Below are 16,785 nucleotides of genomic sequence, written 5' to 3'. Positions count from 1 at the left end.
TGTTTATATGAATATTAACAAATTGGGAGGAGGTAATTTTGTTGTCACATAATAAAGTACTTTCCACTTTCCCCCACTTTCCATATCCAACTGAAGCTGACAGTCAGTTGGATATGCAGGAGGAAAGGAAAAGACATTTATGAGATGTTCCGGATTCACTTTCCTTTTTCAATCTGATTCTGATTCTCTGTCGTCCAGAAGACTCTTTTTGGCATTCCATTTACCTATAAGATTCACATAAAAGAGATACTTCAATTACACTTTATAATATGATTGTAAGATGTGAAAAAACATACATAACAATGAAAAAGCAAACATGTCAAAATGCTAGATTAACCAATGCCATTCACTATGAGACATAAAAGATTAAGTTCAAATCTTCATACAATCATTAAATTCTATTGTTGATTCGTGCAAATCACAGATTGTCAGGACTGCAAATTGTTATAAGCTTATAGATACCTGGAAATACTGCGGATAGGAACACATACATTCACAAAAAATACAGAAACACACCCCTCTATCTGTGTATACCATATGTATATATGTAGAAAATCCATGTGTATTTTCTGTCTACAAAATGAAATAGGTAACAGTATGTGAGCATTAACAGAAGAAATGCCTATACCCTAATGCTGAATGTTTAGAGAACAAACAGGGTGAACCTGAAATATTAGTACATGAAGGCAGATATGATATAGTTGCCAGTACTGAAACTTGCTGATATGAAACTCATGACTGGAATGTCCTGATAGAGGGATATAAACTAATTCAAGAGAAACAGACCTAACAAAAGAGGAGGTGCATTAAATATAAAAGATCGCAACATCTCTACAGAAATACGCAAAACCAAGGATGAAAATCTCCTAGAACCCATATGGGTCAATATAAAAGGAAAGAAAAATGACATTGCTATAGGAATATACTACAGGCCACCCAATCAAGTAGAAGAAATAGATGAACTCTTTGCTAATCAATTAATAATGTATGTAGGAAACATATCACAGTAGTAATGGGAGACTTTAACTACCCTGATAACAACTGGAAGACAATCTCAGCAGCAAGTGGGAGATCGAACAAATTCCTAACCAACTTATCTGACAACTTTGTCATCCAAAAGATAGAGGAGGGAACTAGACAAAAAAGTATACTGAACCTAATTCTTATTAATAGAGAAGAAGTGATAGAAGGAGTTGAAGCTGCTGGAATCTTGGGTAAAAGTGACCACATCATACTAGAATTCAATAGAATGCAAACACAAGGAATAGAATATAATCCAACCAGTGTCTTAAACTTTAATAGAGCTGATTTTAACAAATTCAGAGAGACCCTAAGCAAAATTTAATGGATAAAAATCCTGAAAGGGAAAACAACTCAAGAAAAAAGGGAAACACTGAAAAATATGATCAGCCCAGTCCAACACAATACCACTAAAATCCATCCTTTATAAGGTAGATAAAATGAGGTAGGTAAAATGGTATAAGGTATAATGGTATAAGGTAGATAAAATGAGGACCCAGATTGTTGGGGGGAATTAAGTTGACTTTGTATATAATATACAAATGGATGAAGACTATTGCTTAACACAATGTAAGCCACCCTGAGTCTTCGTAGAAGGGCGGGATATAAATTCAAATAAAAAAGAAAGAAAAAAAAAGAAAAGAAAAACAAGAAATCCAAGAAGGAACCAGCATGATTGCATAAAGATCTCTCTGATAAACTGAAAGACAAAAAGGATAAATACAAGAAATGGAAAGCGGGACAGATAATTAAGACAATATTAGCAGATAGCCCAAATCTGCAAAGATAAACTGAGGAAAGAAAGGCTCAGAATGAACAAATACTTGCAACAAAATTCAAAGACAATAAAATTATGTTTCTTTCAACATATAAATAACAAAAAAAAAAAGTCAAGGAAACAGTCGGTTCACTAAAGAGTGAAGATAGCAAGGAAGTAACAGGGACTAGAGAGAAAGTAAAGCAGCATTCTTTGCATAAGTCTTCACACAAAAAGAAAGTATTGCCCAACTTACCAAAAATATAACTGTAAAAGACAGACTAGAAATAAAAATTAAAATAAATAAGAAAATGGTAAGAGAACCCATGTCTGACATTGATGAATATAAATCACCTGATGGATTACATCCTAGTGTTCTGAAAAAGCTGGCAGATGTTATCTCAGAACCATTGTATCATCATACCTTTAAAAAATCTTGAAGCACTGGAAACTACCAGAGGATTGGAAAGGAGCTGATGTGGTTCCCATCTGCAAAAAAAAAAAAAAAAAAAGGAAAAAAAACCAGATCCAGAAAACAACAGACCAATCAGTCTAACATCAATACCTGGAAAGATACTGGTAAAAATAATCAAAAAACTAATCTGTGAACATCTAGAAACAAATAAAGTTATAACTAGTAGACAGCACCAGTTTGTTAAAAACAGATCATGCCAAACCAATCTTATTTCATTCTTCGATAAAGTGACTAAATTAGTAGACCAGCAACAAAGTAGACCACAAGCTACTTCTTGCTAAGCCAGAAAAATTTAGGGTAGACAGCATACCACCAGATGAATTTGTAACTGACTGAAAAAAACATACTTAATGAGTAGTCCTTAATAGTACATCCGCATGGAGGGAAGTAAGCAGTGGGGTATGACAAGGTTCTGTCTTAGGCCCAGTACTCTTCAATATCTTCATAAATGACTTAGATGAGGGAATAGAAGGAAAACTCCTCAAATTTGCAGATGACACTAAACTGGAAGGAACAGCAACCACCCCAGAAGACAAGCTCAGGATCCAAAGAGCTTGAAAGACTTGAACAATGAGCCCTATCCAACAAAAATACCCCTAAGTATTATCTTTGAAAAAGCTTTCACTACCAGTTCTCTTCCCAAACTTTGGTCACTAGCCACAGTCATTCCTATCTTCAAAAAAGGAGACCCCAGCTTAGTCGAAAACTACAGACCGATCTCCCTTTGCTGTGTCACCTGCAAAGTCATGGAATCTATCATCAACCAATCCATTACCTCATACTTAGAAACAAACAACCTACTCTCCAACAAACAATTTGGTTTCAGAAAAAAATTATCATGCAACTTACAACTTCTTCACTGCAAAAACATATGGACTTCAAATCTTGATCAAGGCAAATCAATAGATGCAATCTACATAGACTTCTGCAAAGTTTTCGACTCAGTAGTACACGATAAACTTCTCCTAAAACTAATATCCTATGGCATCACAGGACCCCTCCACAAATGGATATCTTCTTTTCTGTCTAACAGACAACAAGTGGTAAAAATTGGCAATGCTCTATCAAATCCTGTTCCTGTCAAGAGTGGCGTTCCTCAAGGCAGCGTTCTTGGACCAACACTCTTTATACTATACATTAATGATCTTTGTGACCATATCTCAAGTAATTGTGTTCTCTTTGCTGATGATGTCAAACTATTTAACATCACAGACAATACTTCTATAATTCAAAACGACCTTGATCATCTAACCGCTTGGTCTAAAAATTGGCAGCTCCAAATTTCAACCAGCAAATGCTCAGTCTTACATATAGGAAAAAAGAACCCAAAAACTAAGTACATACTAGATGGACATTACCTTACAGATGACCCCCATCCCGTTAAAGACCTTGGAGTTTTCATGTCAAATGATCTAAGTGCCAAAGCCCACTGCAATTACATAGCAAAAAAAGCTCTAAGGGTTGTAAACCTAATCTTGCGTAGTTTCTTTTCCAAAAACACCACACTATTAACCAGAGCATATAAAACATTTGCTAGACCAATTCTAGAATACAGCTCGCCTGTTTGGAACCCTCACCACATCTCTGACATCAATACAACTGAACGTGTCCAGAAATATTTTACAAGAAGAGTTCTCCATTCCTCTGAAAACAATAGAATACCCTATCCCACCAGACTTGAAATCCTAGGCTTAGAAAACTTGGAACTCCGTCGCCTTCGACAAGACCTAAGCTTAACTCACAGAATCATCTATTGTAATGTCCTTCCGGTTAAAGACTACTTCAGCTTTAATTGCAATAATACTAGAGCAACTAATAGATTTAAACTTAATGTCAACCGCTTTAATCTAGATTGCAGAAAATATGACTTCTGTAACAGAATCATCAGTGTCTGGAATACTTTACCTGACTCTGTGGTCTCTTCCCATAATCCTAAAAGCTTTATCCAAAAACTTTCTACTATTGACCTCACCCCATTCCTAAGAGGACCATAAGGGGCGTGCATAAGCGCACAAACGTGCCTACCATTCCTGTCCTATTGTTTTTCTTTTCTTCTTTCTATATATATGCTTATAATCTTTTCGTATGATGTTGTGACAAAATAAATAAATAAATAAATAAATAAATAAATAAATAAAAAAAATGAAATTTAATGAGGAGAACAGCAAAGTTTTACATCTGGGCAAAAAATACCAAAGGTACAAGTGCAGATTAGGTGAAACCTGGTTCCAAAACAGTAACTGTGAGAGGGTCCTTGGAGTCTTAGTGGACAATCACTTAAAACTGAGTCAGCAGTGTGTGTAGCGGCAGCCAAAACAGCTAATACAATCTTTGGTTGTATAAACAGAGGCATAGAGTCAAAATCACATGAAGTATTAGTACCAATTTATAAAGCCTTGGTAGGATCACACCTGGAATACTGCATCCAGTTTTGGCCATCACATTACATAAAAGATGTGGGGGAAAAGTGCAGAGAAGAGCAACTAAGATGTTTAAAGGCCTGGAGAGTAAAACGTATGAAAAATGATTGGAGGATAGCTAGTCTAGAGGAAAAAAGGACAAGGAATAACATGATAGCAGTATTCAAGTATTTGTGGGACTGCCGCAAAAAAGGGTGGTCAACTAATTCTCCAAAGCACTAGAAGGCAGGAAAAGAAACAATGGGTGGAAACTAACCAAGGAGAGAATCAACCTGGAATTAAGGAGAACCTGCCTAATACTGAGGACAATTAACCAGTGGAACAGCTTTGACTCAGAAGTTGTGAGTCCTTCATCACTGGAGGCTTTGAAGGACAGACTGGAGAGTCACTTGCCTGACATGGTATATACGATCTCCTGCTTGAGGAGGGGGCTGGACTAGAAGACCTCCAAGGTCCCTCCCAGCTCTATTCTGATTCTCAAACGGTAAAGCTTCTGCGAGATTTAAAGCCCCGGTGTTGCCTGTGAACTTCCTCCCTTGCAAACAACTCAACAGCCTCATAAGAAACACGCGGAATCGATCAGCCTCGTTGTTTCTCTGCTACTGCAACGTGGAGCAAACCGAAGGGCCCGACTTGCTCCCGGCCCCTCCTCCCACCTGCCCTCCACTCACCTGCCAGCTGCCGCTTCGACCCAGGAAAAACTACAACAGCCACCGCCAGACTCCATCAGGAAGCCGGAAGACGAATTTTTTTCGGGGCTTCGCCTTTCCATAGTCTCTCTAGCCATCCGCGAGTCTATGGTCTCAATTCCTTTCCGTTCAGCTTCTTGCGAGCTTATTGCCTAACCATAGAGCGCCATCTAGCCAGCAAAAGCTAGATCGTCCGAGCTTTAGCTTCATCAGATTTATTGGGTGCTTCCTGGCCCCTAAAAGTTCATAAAGTTTTTGTTTTTGGGCGCAGCCCCTAAATGATTAAAAGCCTGTCATCTTCATCTTATTCATAGAATAATACGGGACAAAACTTGGAAGTTTTTAACACATTCTTTGGCTCAGTCTTTGTAATGGCTCATATCCGACATTCCCCTATTGTACCAACAATGAGTACAATGACCTAACACAAATAGATTTCACAGAAGATAATGTTAAAAAACCTCTTCGCAAACTGAAACCATCCCTATCTATTGGACCTGATGTGCATACTTCTTAAAAAAGCTTTCCACTAATATAGCAGAACCCCTAAGCATAATCTTTGAAAAAGCTTTCACGACCAGTTCCCTTCCCAAACTTTGGTCACTAGCCACGGTCATCCCAGTCTTCAAAAAAGGAGACCCCAGCCTAGTTGATAATTACAGACCAATCTCTCTATGCTGCGTCACCTGCAAAGTAGTGGAATCTATCATCAACCAATCCATTACCCTCCACCTAGAAACAAACAACCTACTCTCTAATAAACAATTCAGTTTCAGAAAAAAATTATCATGTAACTTACAACTTTTTCACTGCAAAAACATGGACTACAAATCTTGATCAGGACAAAGCAATAGATGCAATCTACATAGAGTTCTGTAAAGCGTTTGACTCAGTAATACATGATAAACTTCTCCTAAAACTAAAATCCTACGGCATTTCAGGACCACTCCACAATAGGATAACAGCTTTCTTGTCAAACAGACAACAAGTGGTCAAAACTGGCAATGCTCTATCAAAAACTGGCAATGCTCTATCAAAGCTTGGAACTTATTACCTGACTCCATTGTCTCTACTCAAAATCCCAAAATTTTCAACCAAAAACTGTTAAGTTTGGGCAATAACGAGGCAGGAGACCAGGGTAGTGACAACAGCTCTTTAATATACAGTGAATCCCAGCAACCAGTACTGGGGCAAACCTCTCTTTATATACATTTCAGCCGGTGGCCTCAACCAATCAGCAACGTGCTAATTCCCGCCAAAACTTTTAAAGATACATTACACTCCTTCCCTCCCAGAAAACACTTTACTCATATTTGCATAAATTTAGCATGTTATTTCTCTACGTAGTCGCGCAGGTACGCTGGGCGTTTCCTAACTCTTTCGGACCTGCGCAGTTCATTTTCTGGGAGTGAGTCGAGCTGACCGGAGGGGCTGCTCGCTCCTCTCAGCTTCTCCTCCAGGCCATCCGGCCTCGGATTACTTGCCGAGTCGTGCCTGCTGTCCTCAGGAAGGACCGGCTGGTGTCGCTGGACCTCGTCTGAGCCAGATAAGTTCCCCGTTTCTTTTCGGCTTGAGTCAGCTGTGGGTTCAATCAATGAGTAGTCAGGGCCCGTCCCATCAATCTCTGGTCTAGTGTTAATTCTATTTCTTAGCTGATCTATGTGGCGTCTCCACACCCGGCCGTCCTCTATCTCTACGAGATACGACTTGGGGCCCGTGGTGTCTATGATCGTTCCCTTTAGCCAGTTTGGGCCATCCCCGTAATTGTGTGCCCATACATAGCTTCCTATGGCCAGTTCTCTTGTTTTGCCTGGTGTTGTTTTGTACCCGTCTGGCGTGTAATTAGGGTTTAAACGATCTAATGGGCATCTTAGTTTTCGTCCCATCAGTAGCTCTGCTGGGCTGCGGCCAGTGGCCACACAAGGGGTTCTGTGTTGTACCGTTAGGAATGCGTCGATTTGTGATTGCCAATTTCCTGGGCCACTTCTGGACAATGCCTCTTTCGCGCTCCGGACGAAACGTTCAGCAAGGCCGTTCGTCGCAGGGTGGAAAAGCGCCGAGAGGGCATGTCGGATGCCCTCTTCTGCCAAGTACCCCTCAAAAAGTGTCGCTGTGAACTGTGGCCCATTGTCTGACACTAGAGTGTCCGGCAACCCGCGGGCGAAAAGGTGCCTTAGTGCTGAAATGACAGCTTCAGCGGTTGTGGATTTCATTAGGATGATCTCCAACCATTTGGAGAATGCATCCACCACTATTAGAAACGTTTGGCCGTGGAAGGGGCCGGCGAAGTCTATGTGTATGCGGGACCATGGGCCTTGGGGTTTCTCCCACTCCCTGATCGGGGCCGTAGGTGGTAGTGGTCTGGACTCCTGGCACACTTGGCATCTGCCAACCTTGTCGCTAATCTCTTTGTCCATTAGGGGCCACCACACATAGCTCCTGGCTAAACCCTTCATTCTCACGATCCCAGGGTGACCTTCGTGCAGAATTTCCAGAACTTTCCCACGCAGTTTCTCTGGGACAACCACCCTATCCCCCCAGAGCAGGCAACCCCCTTGCACTGATAATTCCCCGCTTTTCTTAACAAATTCTTTGAAACGCTCGCCCGGCGCAGCGGGCCACCCCCTTTGAACCCAACCAATTACAGTTCTCAAAGTAATGTCCCGGAATGAAGCCCGAGCCACTTCCTTAGACGTGACTGGGCCAGCGTCCAGAGAGTCAATTAACAGTATGGGTGTCCCCGGAGTGGGGTCCTCGATCGCCCCTGGCAATGGGCATCTGCTTAATGCATCCGCATGCCCCAACTCTTTTCCTGGCCGATGCCGCAGCTTTTAGGAGTAGGCAGCTAGAAAGATAGTCCATCGGGTCAATCGGGGCGAGAGTGCCGCGGGTGTTGGCCGGTCGCCAGCCAGCAACCCTAAAAGTGGTCTATGGTCTGTAATAATTTCAAAGTCTCGACCAAAAACGTATTCGTGAAATTTTTTCACTCCTGAAACTATGGCTAGGGCTTCCCTATCCAACTGACTATAGTTCCTCTCTGCAGATGACATCGTTCTGGAGTAGAAGGCTATTGGGGCTTCTGTGCCATTCGGAAGTCTGTGGCTAAGCACAGCCCCCACCCCATAGGGGGATGCGTCGCAGACTAACACCACTGGCATTGTGCTATTGTACTGGATCAGTAAACTATCGTTCGATAGAAGGTTTTTTACTGCCTCGAATGCTCTAGCTTCGGCCTTTCCCCAAGACCAAACAGCATTCTTCCCCAGTAACTTATGTAGCGGCTCGGCAACAGTCGCCTTATTTTTTAAAAAGACCGCGTAAAAGTTCAATAGACCCAGAAATGCCTGTAGCTCTGTTTTGTTTCTGGGTGCTGGGGCCTTTTTTATCGCCTTGATTTTGCTCTCTGTGGGGTGAATTCCTTCCTTGTCTATTCGGTAGCCCAAGAAATCTACGGATTCTACCCCTATTTGGCATTTATTCACTTTAACTTTTAGACCGGCTGACCGGAAAATGCCCAAAACTTTTCTCAAACGCTCCCCTAGTTCTTCCAAATTCTCGGCGGATACCAACACATCATCAAAATATGGTACCACCCCCGGGAGCCCTTGCAGAAGTCGCTCCATTAAATTTTGAAAGAGACCAGGTGCCACGCTCACCCCAAACTGTAATCTGGTACATTTAAAGGCACCTCTGTGAGTTACAATTGTCTGGGCTTCGGCTGTGTTGGCATCTACGGGCAGCTGCTGATAGGCTTGGGCCAAATCTAATTTGGCAAAAATGTGCCCTTGCCCCAACGAGTGCAGCAAGTGTTGTACTACTGGAACCGGGTAAGCGCTTTTTTGCAAGGCTTTATTTAAGGTCGCCTTGTAGTCAGTGCAAATTCGAATTGACCCATCTGGTTTACCTGGGGTGACGATTGGCGTCTCCCATTTTGCATGGTCGACTGGTACTAATATCCCTTGACTGACTAGTTTATCTATTTCCCGGTCAATCTTGGGCTTAAGGGCGAAAGGAACCCTCCTTGCTTTTAACCGTATGGGGGCTACCTGAGGATCTAAGTTGAACGAAATAGGGGTCCCCTTGTACTTGCCCAGGCAGTCTTTGAAAACATCTTCGAATTCTTCCATGAGGGCGTCCTTTAGTTTAACATCGTTTCTGTAGATGCCAGTCACTCCCATGCCCAATGCTCGGAACCAGTCTAGTCCCAACAAGCTTGGCAGGGTCCCCTCGACTATCGTGATGGGCAGGGTTTTCTTGTGTGGTCCGTACTCGACGTGAACGGACGTTGTCCCTCGAACAGGGATGCGATTCCCTTGGTAGTCTTGAACTTTTAGCCGCTGTGTTCGCAGTTTGCGCTTGGCGATGTTCGGCAAAACTTTCGCAAAATTGTCCCAAGACATGATTGTGATCGCTGACCCTGTGTCCACCTCCAGTCGGCACGGTACTCCTTCGATTCTTGGTTTTGTGAAGATCTTCTTCTCTAAACGGGTCGCTGCACGACCCACTATCACAGTCGTTCGATTTGACTTCGCGCCCTTTTTGTTGTAACCAATCACGGGTCGCCTTGCCGATCCCGCGCTCTGATTGGTTGGTTTGAATCTTCGGCGGGAAGGTTGGGGTGCTCGACAGACTTGAGCCAGGTGCCCCTTCTTCTCGCACCGCCGACATGTAGCGTCCTTGAACTTGCAATGTTGACGCTGGTGTTGCCCTCCGCAACTTCCGCAGTCATCCCGGTCTTCTTTTCTCGGTCCCCCGGTGTGGAAGACTTCTTCCTCCTCCTCGCCGTCTGTTTCGGTCTGGATTTCTTCGTTGTGGACCGGAGTTGATTTCGCGTTCGCCATTGGTGTGAGCGGCTTTTGTAGGGTTTCCGCATCTTGGTTGGACATCTCATGAGTTCTGGCTTCGTCCAGAGCGTTTGCCAGCGTTAGATTGCTTTTAGATAGCAACCGCCTCCGCAAACGAATGTCCCTGACTCCCCGGATGAGTTGCTCCAACAGTTCCTCATCCAAATCTCGGTACCCACAATATTTAGAGGCTTTCCGTAGGGCGGCCATGTATTCGCTGATGGACTCGCCCTCCTGCTGTCTTCGCTCTCCAAATTCAAAACGTTGCACGTATTTGGACGGTGTTGGCGCGAAATGGTTCTTCAATAGGTTCTGCAGAGTTTGCCACGATACCGATTGTACCGGCGTTGGCTCTGCCAGGGCTTCTGCGATGTCGATGACCTCGGGACCGCAGTGGCTCAGGAAATACGCCCTTTTTCTGTTGTCTGGAACTCCTTGCAGTTCATTCGCCTCGAGGAAACTCTCGAAACGGGTCATGTATGTTCCCCATTTCTCCTTGGATGGGTCAAAAGGCGCGGGCGGTGTGTAGCCGGCCATCGCTGCGTTTCTGCCCTGAATTTGCTGGGTTTGGTCCTCGTAGTGCGTTCAGCTCTTCCCTGGTGCTTTTAGCCTCGGGATCCCACCTTCGTCGCCAGAGTTAAGTTTGGGCAATAACGAGGCAGAAGACCAGGGTAGTGACAACAGCTCTTTAATATACAGTGACCCAGCAAAAGAGTACTGGGGCAAACCTCTCTTTATATACATTTCAGCCGGTTGCCTTAACCAATCAGCAACGTGCTAATTCCCGCCAAAACTTTTAAAGATACATTACAAAAACTGTCTACTATTGACTTCACCCCATTCCTAAGAGGACTATAAGTGGCGTGCATAAGAGCACAAAAGTGCCTACCGTTCCTGTCCTATTGTTTTCTTCATTATATCAAATTAATATAGTTGATGCATATTTTTTTACTCGTATATATATATATATATATTTTTCTTCAAGATATGTTGTTTTATCTATGATAATTGTTTGTGTATACTGTTGTGACAAAAAGAAATTTAAAAAATCCTGTTCCTGTCAAAAGTGGCGCTCCCCAAGGCAGCGTTCTTGGACCAACACTCTTCATATTATACATTAATGATCTCTGTGATCGTATTACAAGTAATTGTGTTCTCTTTGCTGATGATGTCAAACTATTTAACACCACCAACAATACAACTACCCTTCAAAAAGACCTTGACTTTGTATCTGAATGGTCTAAAATTTGGCAACTCCAAATCTCAACCAGCAAATGCTCAGTCCTACATATTGGAAAAAAGAACCCAAACACTAAGTACAAGCTTGATGGACATTACCTTACAGATGACCCCCACTCTGTTAAAGACCTTGGAGTTTTCATATCAAATGATCTAAGTGCCAAAGCCCACTGCAACTACATTGCAAAAAAGGCTTTAAGAGTTGTAAACCTAATCTTGCGTAGCTTCTTCTCCAAAAACACCACACTACTAACCAGAACATATAAAACATTTGCTAGACCAATTCTTGAATACAGCTCGCCTTTCTGGAACCCATACCTCATTTCAGACATTAATACAATTGAAAGTGTCCAGAAATATTTTACAAGAAGAGTTCTCCACTCCTCCGAATACAACAAAATACCTTATGCCACCAGACTTGAAATCCTGAGTTTAGAAAATTTAGAACTATCCAATTAATATAGTTAGTACATACTCATGCTTATATATGTGCTTATATATTTATATAGTTATTTCATGCTTATGCTTATATATACTGTGTGACAAAATAAATAAATAAATAAATAAATAAATAAATAAATAAATAAATAAATGTGTCTCCCGCGTTGTTTCCAATGACATTTAGATAGGAGATACTATCATCTTCTGTCTATTATGCTCTCTGCTCCCTCGAGCAGTCTTCCCAATTTCCAGAGTACTAAGATTTCAGCCTTGAGAATTCCCAGGCTGCTTGGGCAAAACTAGTTTGCAGGCTGGGAAGCTGATCAAAAGATTCCTGCATTTTAGGAGGGTTTGCCTGTCACTGGAGATCAAAATACTCTCTACATCCTAACATTTTTATTACTGATTCAATTGAGAGCCAGTTGTGGCTGTTCCTGGATCTGCAGACCCTGGTTACGGTCAATCATGCCCTAGTCACCTGCATACAGATAGTCCTTGACCATGACTGAGCCCAAAATTTATGTTGCTCAGTGAAACAGTTGTTAAGTGAGTTTTCTCTCATTTTACGACTTTCCTTCTCATATTTCTTAAGCGAATGACTGTGGTTGATAAGTTAGTAACACGGTTGCTAAGTGAATCTGTCATTCCCATTGGCTTTGCTTGTCCAAAGATCACAAAACATGATCATATGACCCTGGGACACTGCAACTGTCATAAATAAAAACCACTGGACAAGCATCTGAATGTAAATCCCATGACCATGGGGATGCTGATACAATCATAAGTGTGAAAAATGGTCATAAGTCACTTTTTTCATTGCTGTTGTAACTTCGAATGGTCACTAAACAAATTGTTGTACAGGTGAAACTCGGAAAATTAGAATATCGTGCAAAAGTTCATTTATCTTCTGCATTGTTCGGTCTCATGTCTTTCATTTTTCTCTTGGCAATGCCCCATAGATTCTCTATGGGGTTCAGGTCAGGCGAGTTTGCTGTCCAATCAAGCACAGTAATCCATGGGCATTGAACCAGGTTTTGGTACTTTTGGCAGTGTGGGCAGGTGCCAAGTCCTGCTGGAAAATGAAGTCAGCATCCCCATAAAGCTCGTCTGCGGAAGGAAGCATGAAGTGCTTCAAAATCTCCTGCTAGACGGCTGTGTTGACCCTGGACTTAATGAAGCACAGTGGACCAACACCAGCAGATGACATGGCTCCCCAAATCAACACAGACTGTGGAAACTTCACACTGGACTTCAAGCATCTTGCAGTGTGTGCCTCTCCATTCTTCCTCCAGACTCTGGGTCCTTGGTTTCCAAATGAGATGCAAAAGTTGCTCTCATCAGAAAAGAGGACTTTAGACCACTGAGCAACAGTCCAGTTCTTTTTTTTCTTTAGCCCGTATGACATTTGAAGCCCATGTCCAGATCCATCTGTGTGTGGTTGCTCTTGATGCACTGACTCCAGCCTCAGTCCACTCCTTGGAAAGTCCCCAACACTTTTGAATGGCCTTTCCTGGCAATCCTCTCCAGGATGCGGTCATCCCTGCTGCTTGTGCACCTTTTTCTTCCACACTTTTCCCTTCCACGTAACTTTCTATTAATGTGCTTTGATACAGTACTTTGGGAACATCCAACTTCTTTTGCAATTACCTTTTGAGGCTTTCCCTCCTTATGGAGGGTGTCAGTGATAGTTTTCTGCACAACTGTCAGGTCAGCAGTCTTTCCCATGATTCCTACTGAACCAGACTGAGAGACCATTTAAAGGCTCAGGAACCCTTTACAGGTTTTATGGCTTAATTAGCTGATTAGAGTGGGACACTTTGAGCCTAGAATATTGAACCTTTTCACAATATTCTAATTTTCTGAGATTGTGAATTTGGGGTTTTCATGAGCTGTAAGCCATAATCATCAAAATTATGACAAATCAAGGCTTGAACTATCTCGCTTTGCATGTAATGAGTCTACCTCATATATTAGTTTCACCTTTTAAGTTGCATTACTGAAATAAATGAACTTTTGCACGATATTCTAATTTTCCTAAGGTAAGTCAAGGACTACCTGTATTGGATGACTTCAATAAATTCTGCATCAGCTGCCCTTGAAGAGCATCCAAAAGTTTTAGCTGGTAGAGAATGCAATGGCTGGATAAGCTATAGGTGTTTCTGAAGCACCACATGTCACACCTCTGCTCCCTGAGCTGCCTTGGTTGACAGCTTCCTTGCAGATCCGATTCGAGGTGCTGGTTTTGCCTTTGAAAGCCCTTCCTGGCATGGGACTGAGTTGAAGTACGGCCATTCCCTGCTTATTTCAGCCTGCCCAATGACACCTGGCAAAGAAAACATGCGGCGGGCACCATCAGCTGGGAAAATGCACTTGGGGACTCTCAGAAATGTGCCTTCTCTGCTGTGGTCCCCATCTTACGGAATATCCTTTCCCCTGAAATGAGATTAATTCCACCCTTCTTGAGCTTCTGGAAGACTCTCAAGACCTGTCTAAATCTTCAGGCCTGGGGCTCTAAGCAGTGGTGGGATTCAAATAATTTAACAACCGGTTCTCTGCCCTAATGATTTCTTCCAAAAACCAGTTCACCAAACTGCTCAGAAAGTTAACAACGGTTCTCCCTAGTGCGAACTGGCTGAATCCCACCACTGGCTCTAAGGCAATCTGAGATATGCTCAGATGGTTGAATTGCTGAGGTAGCCATTTGCATCCATTTAATTGCCTGGGGGGGCTGTAGAGTTGTTTGTATATTACTTATTTCTTAGTATAGATGTTTACATTTTTATATATGTCATTTATATGCTTGTGGTTTTTTATCTGTTATACATCGCCCACCGTTGGTTTTTTTGGGGGGAGGCTATAGAAATTTCATTTATAAATAAATAATAAAAATGTATGTTTTTGAGGATGACTTTAGAATGGCTAAATTGAAGAAATAATAAAGGAGGGATACAAATAAATGAAAAATAAAGTAGGATTTAAACTGGGAGGCCGGATTGAAGGGGAAGTCAGGGTCAGATAACAAATACCTTATCGGTAAACAGTAATGTGTTAAATCCCTATTGTGTTTCTTTATCCCTACTGTGATCCCTATTTGTATCAATAGCTTTTACTTTCCCCAATTTTAATTTTATTGTTTCCTCTCAACTTATGGGGAAAAAAAGGTTTTCTTTTAATCGCAAAAGGGAACACATAGAATGCAGAGTCGGTAAAGATTCTCAGTCCTCCAGGTCATGGTTGTCCCAAAGGGGCTTTTTTTCAAGAGGCAACTGGACTTTCTTGTTTTTTCTTTTGAAGATGTTTTGCTTCTCATCCAAGAAACTTCTTCAGTGCTGACAGGATAGTGGGGAATGGAAGGATTTATATATATATATATAAAGGAATGGAAGGATTTATATTTATATTATATATATAAAAAGGATGCAAATGACCAACTGCTTGCAAGGAATATAAATCCTTTAATTCCCCACTATCCTGTCAGAGCTGAAGAAGCTTTTTCTTGTCGCCGGCCAGCAGAGCTGGTGGCAGACTCAGACAATGAGGAGGTTGGGGAAGAACCTGGGCCAGTTCTGGAGCCTGGGGAAGGCTCTGATGGATGCTCAGCCTCGGACAGAGGGATAGAGCCAGGGTCATCTGGCATTTCCCAGCCAGAGGCCACTGCGCCTTTGGAGTCAGAGGAATATGGAACAAATCTCCATCCCCTGCCCTTCCCTTCTCAGGCCAGGGGAGGAGTGACTAGGAAGGGAGGGTGAGGGGTGGGGACAGCCACTGGTGGCTTCAGTTGACTGGAAGCTACAGCAGGGGGAAGAAACAGGTGGGGGTTGCCGCCACCCACTGCTTCGGCCCGACCGCACCGCCACACGCCCCCCTTTCACCATGACCTCATTCCGGCCGGCGAGGGCTGCGCTACAAAGTTGCAAGTTACAGGAACCTCCCTCTATGGTGGAGATTTACAGCCCCACCATGAGCTGCCTGGCCAGTCCCATATTCCACAGCTCTAGTCACAGGACTGGCCATTGCTCATCCTGGAGCAGCTCCTCCGCCCGGGTGCGCCACGGACCACCAAAATTTTCGCACGGACCACCAGTTGGTGACTACTGTATTAGATAACTCCTGGGGCATTCATTAGCCAAGTCTTAGGAATAAGGAGAGCTAGAGATCAATAGAACAAATTGTAGAATTATTACTAAAATCTTTATTAGATGATATTTCTAATTATCTCACCTTGTCCTGCCTTCTCTTTTAATGAAAATATATAAAACTTTCTTAATCCTTTGTTCTTCATTCTTAGCATTTTGGCCAGGAGCCCTTTTCCTTGGAGTACTCCGATCAAAAGCAACCAGAAAACCACCTCGTGTCTGCGTCCATCATTGGCTTTGGCACCAGGCACACACGCGAATTGGGGACATTTGGGGCCTGCCAAGATTGTTCCAGCCAGATTTTCCTGTGGCATGTGTACAGCCTTAAATCATTTCCAGCTTCATCCTATTAATAGAATAATGAAATGAGATAAAACCCGAAGTGCCCACCTACATTCCTTCTGTAGTATAGTATTAGTATAAGTATAATTATTGTATTGTATTGTGTAGCATTACCAAGAATTCAAGATAATACAAATTTGAAACCATGGAATCTAATTTTTCAAAGTTTATGTAACATAGGAGAAATACTAGAGTACTGGAAAAGAACTGATGTGATTCCAAACTATAAAAAGGAGGAAAATAAACTAAATTATAGGCCAATCAATTTGACAACAATATCTGGTAAAATCCTGGGAAAAAATATAATCAAGCAGAGAATGTGTGAGCTCCTATAAACAAGCAAGGTGATTACTAGAAGCCAGCATGGGTTTGTTAGAAACAGGTTTTGCCAAACAAACCTTATTGCCTTTTTTTGATTTAAG

The 16,785-nt window shown here is 42.4% G+C and overlaps 1 long non-coding RNA gene across 1 annotated transcript; it reads right to left on the bottom strand.

Annotated features, from left to right (window-relative positions):
- Positions 1-126: 126 nt before the first annotated feature.
- Positions 127-16,231, bottom strand: LOC131187399 (uncharacterized). Its single transcript, XR_009152542.1, has 4 exons — positions 16,107-16,231; positions 5,344-6,940; positions 2,202-2,266; positions 127-224 (listed from the first exon to the last, which is right to left on the bottom strand). It is a non-coding gene; the product is annotated as an uncharacterized LOC131187399 (long non-coding RNA).
- Positions 16,232-16,785: the final 554 nt, after the last annotated feature.

This window comes from Ahaetulla prasina, unplaced genomic scaffold, assembly GCF_028640845.1.
Source record: "Ahaetulla prasina isolate Xishuangbanna unplaced genomic scaffold, ASM2864084v1 Contig87, whole genome shotgun sequence".
Lineage (NCBI taxonomy): Eukaryota > Metazoa > Chordata > Lepidosauria > Squamata > Colubridae > Ahaetulla > Ahaetulla prasina.
The sequence above is the reverse complement of the archived record's forward strand: the minus strand, read 5'-3'. Positions and strand labels throughout refer to the sequence as shown.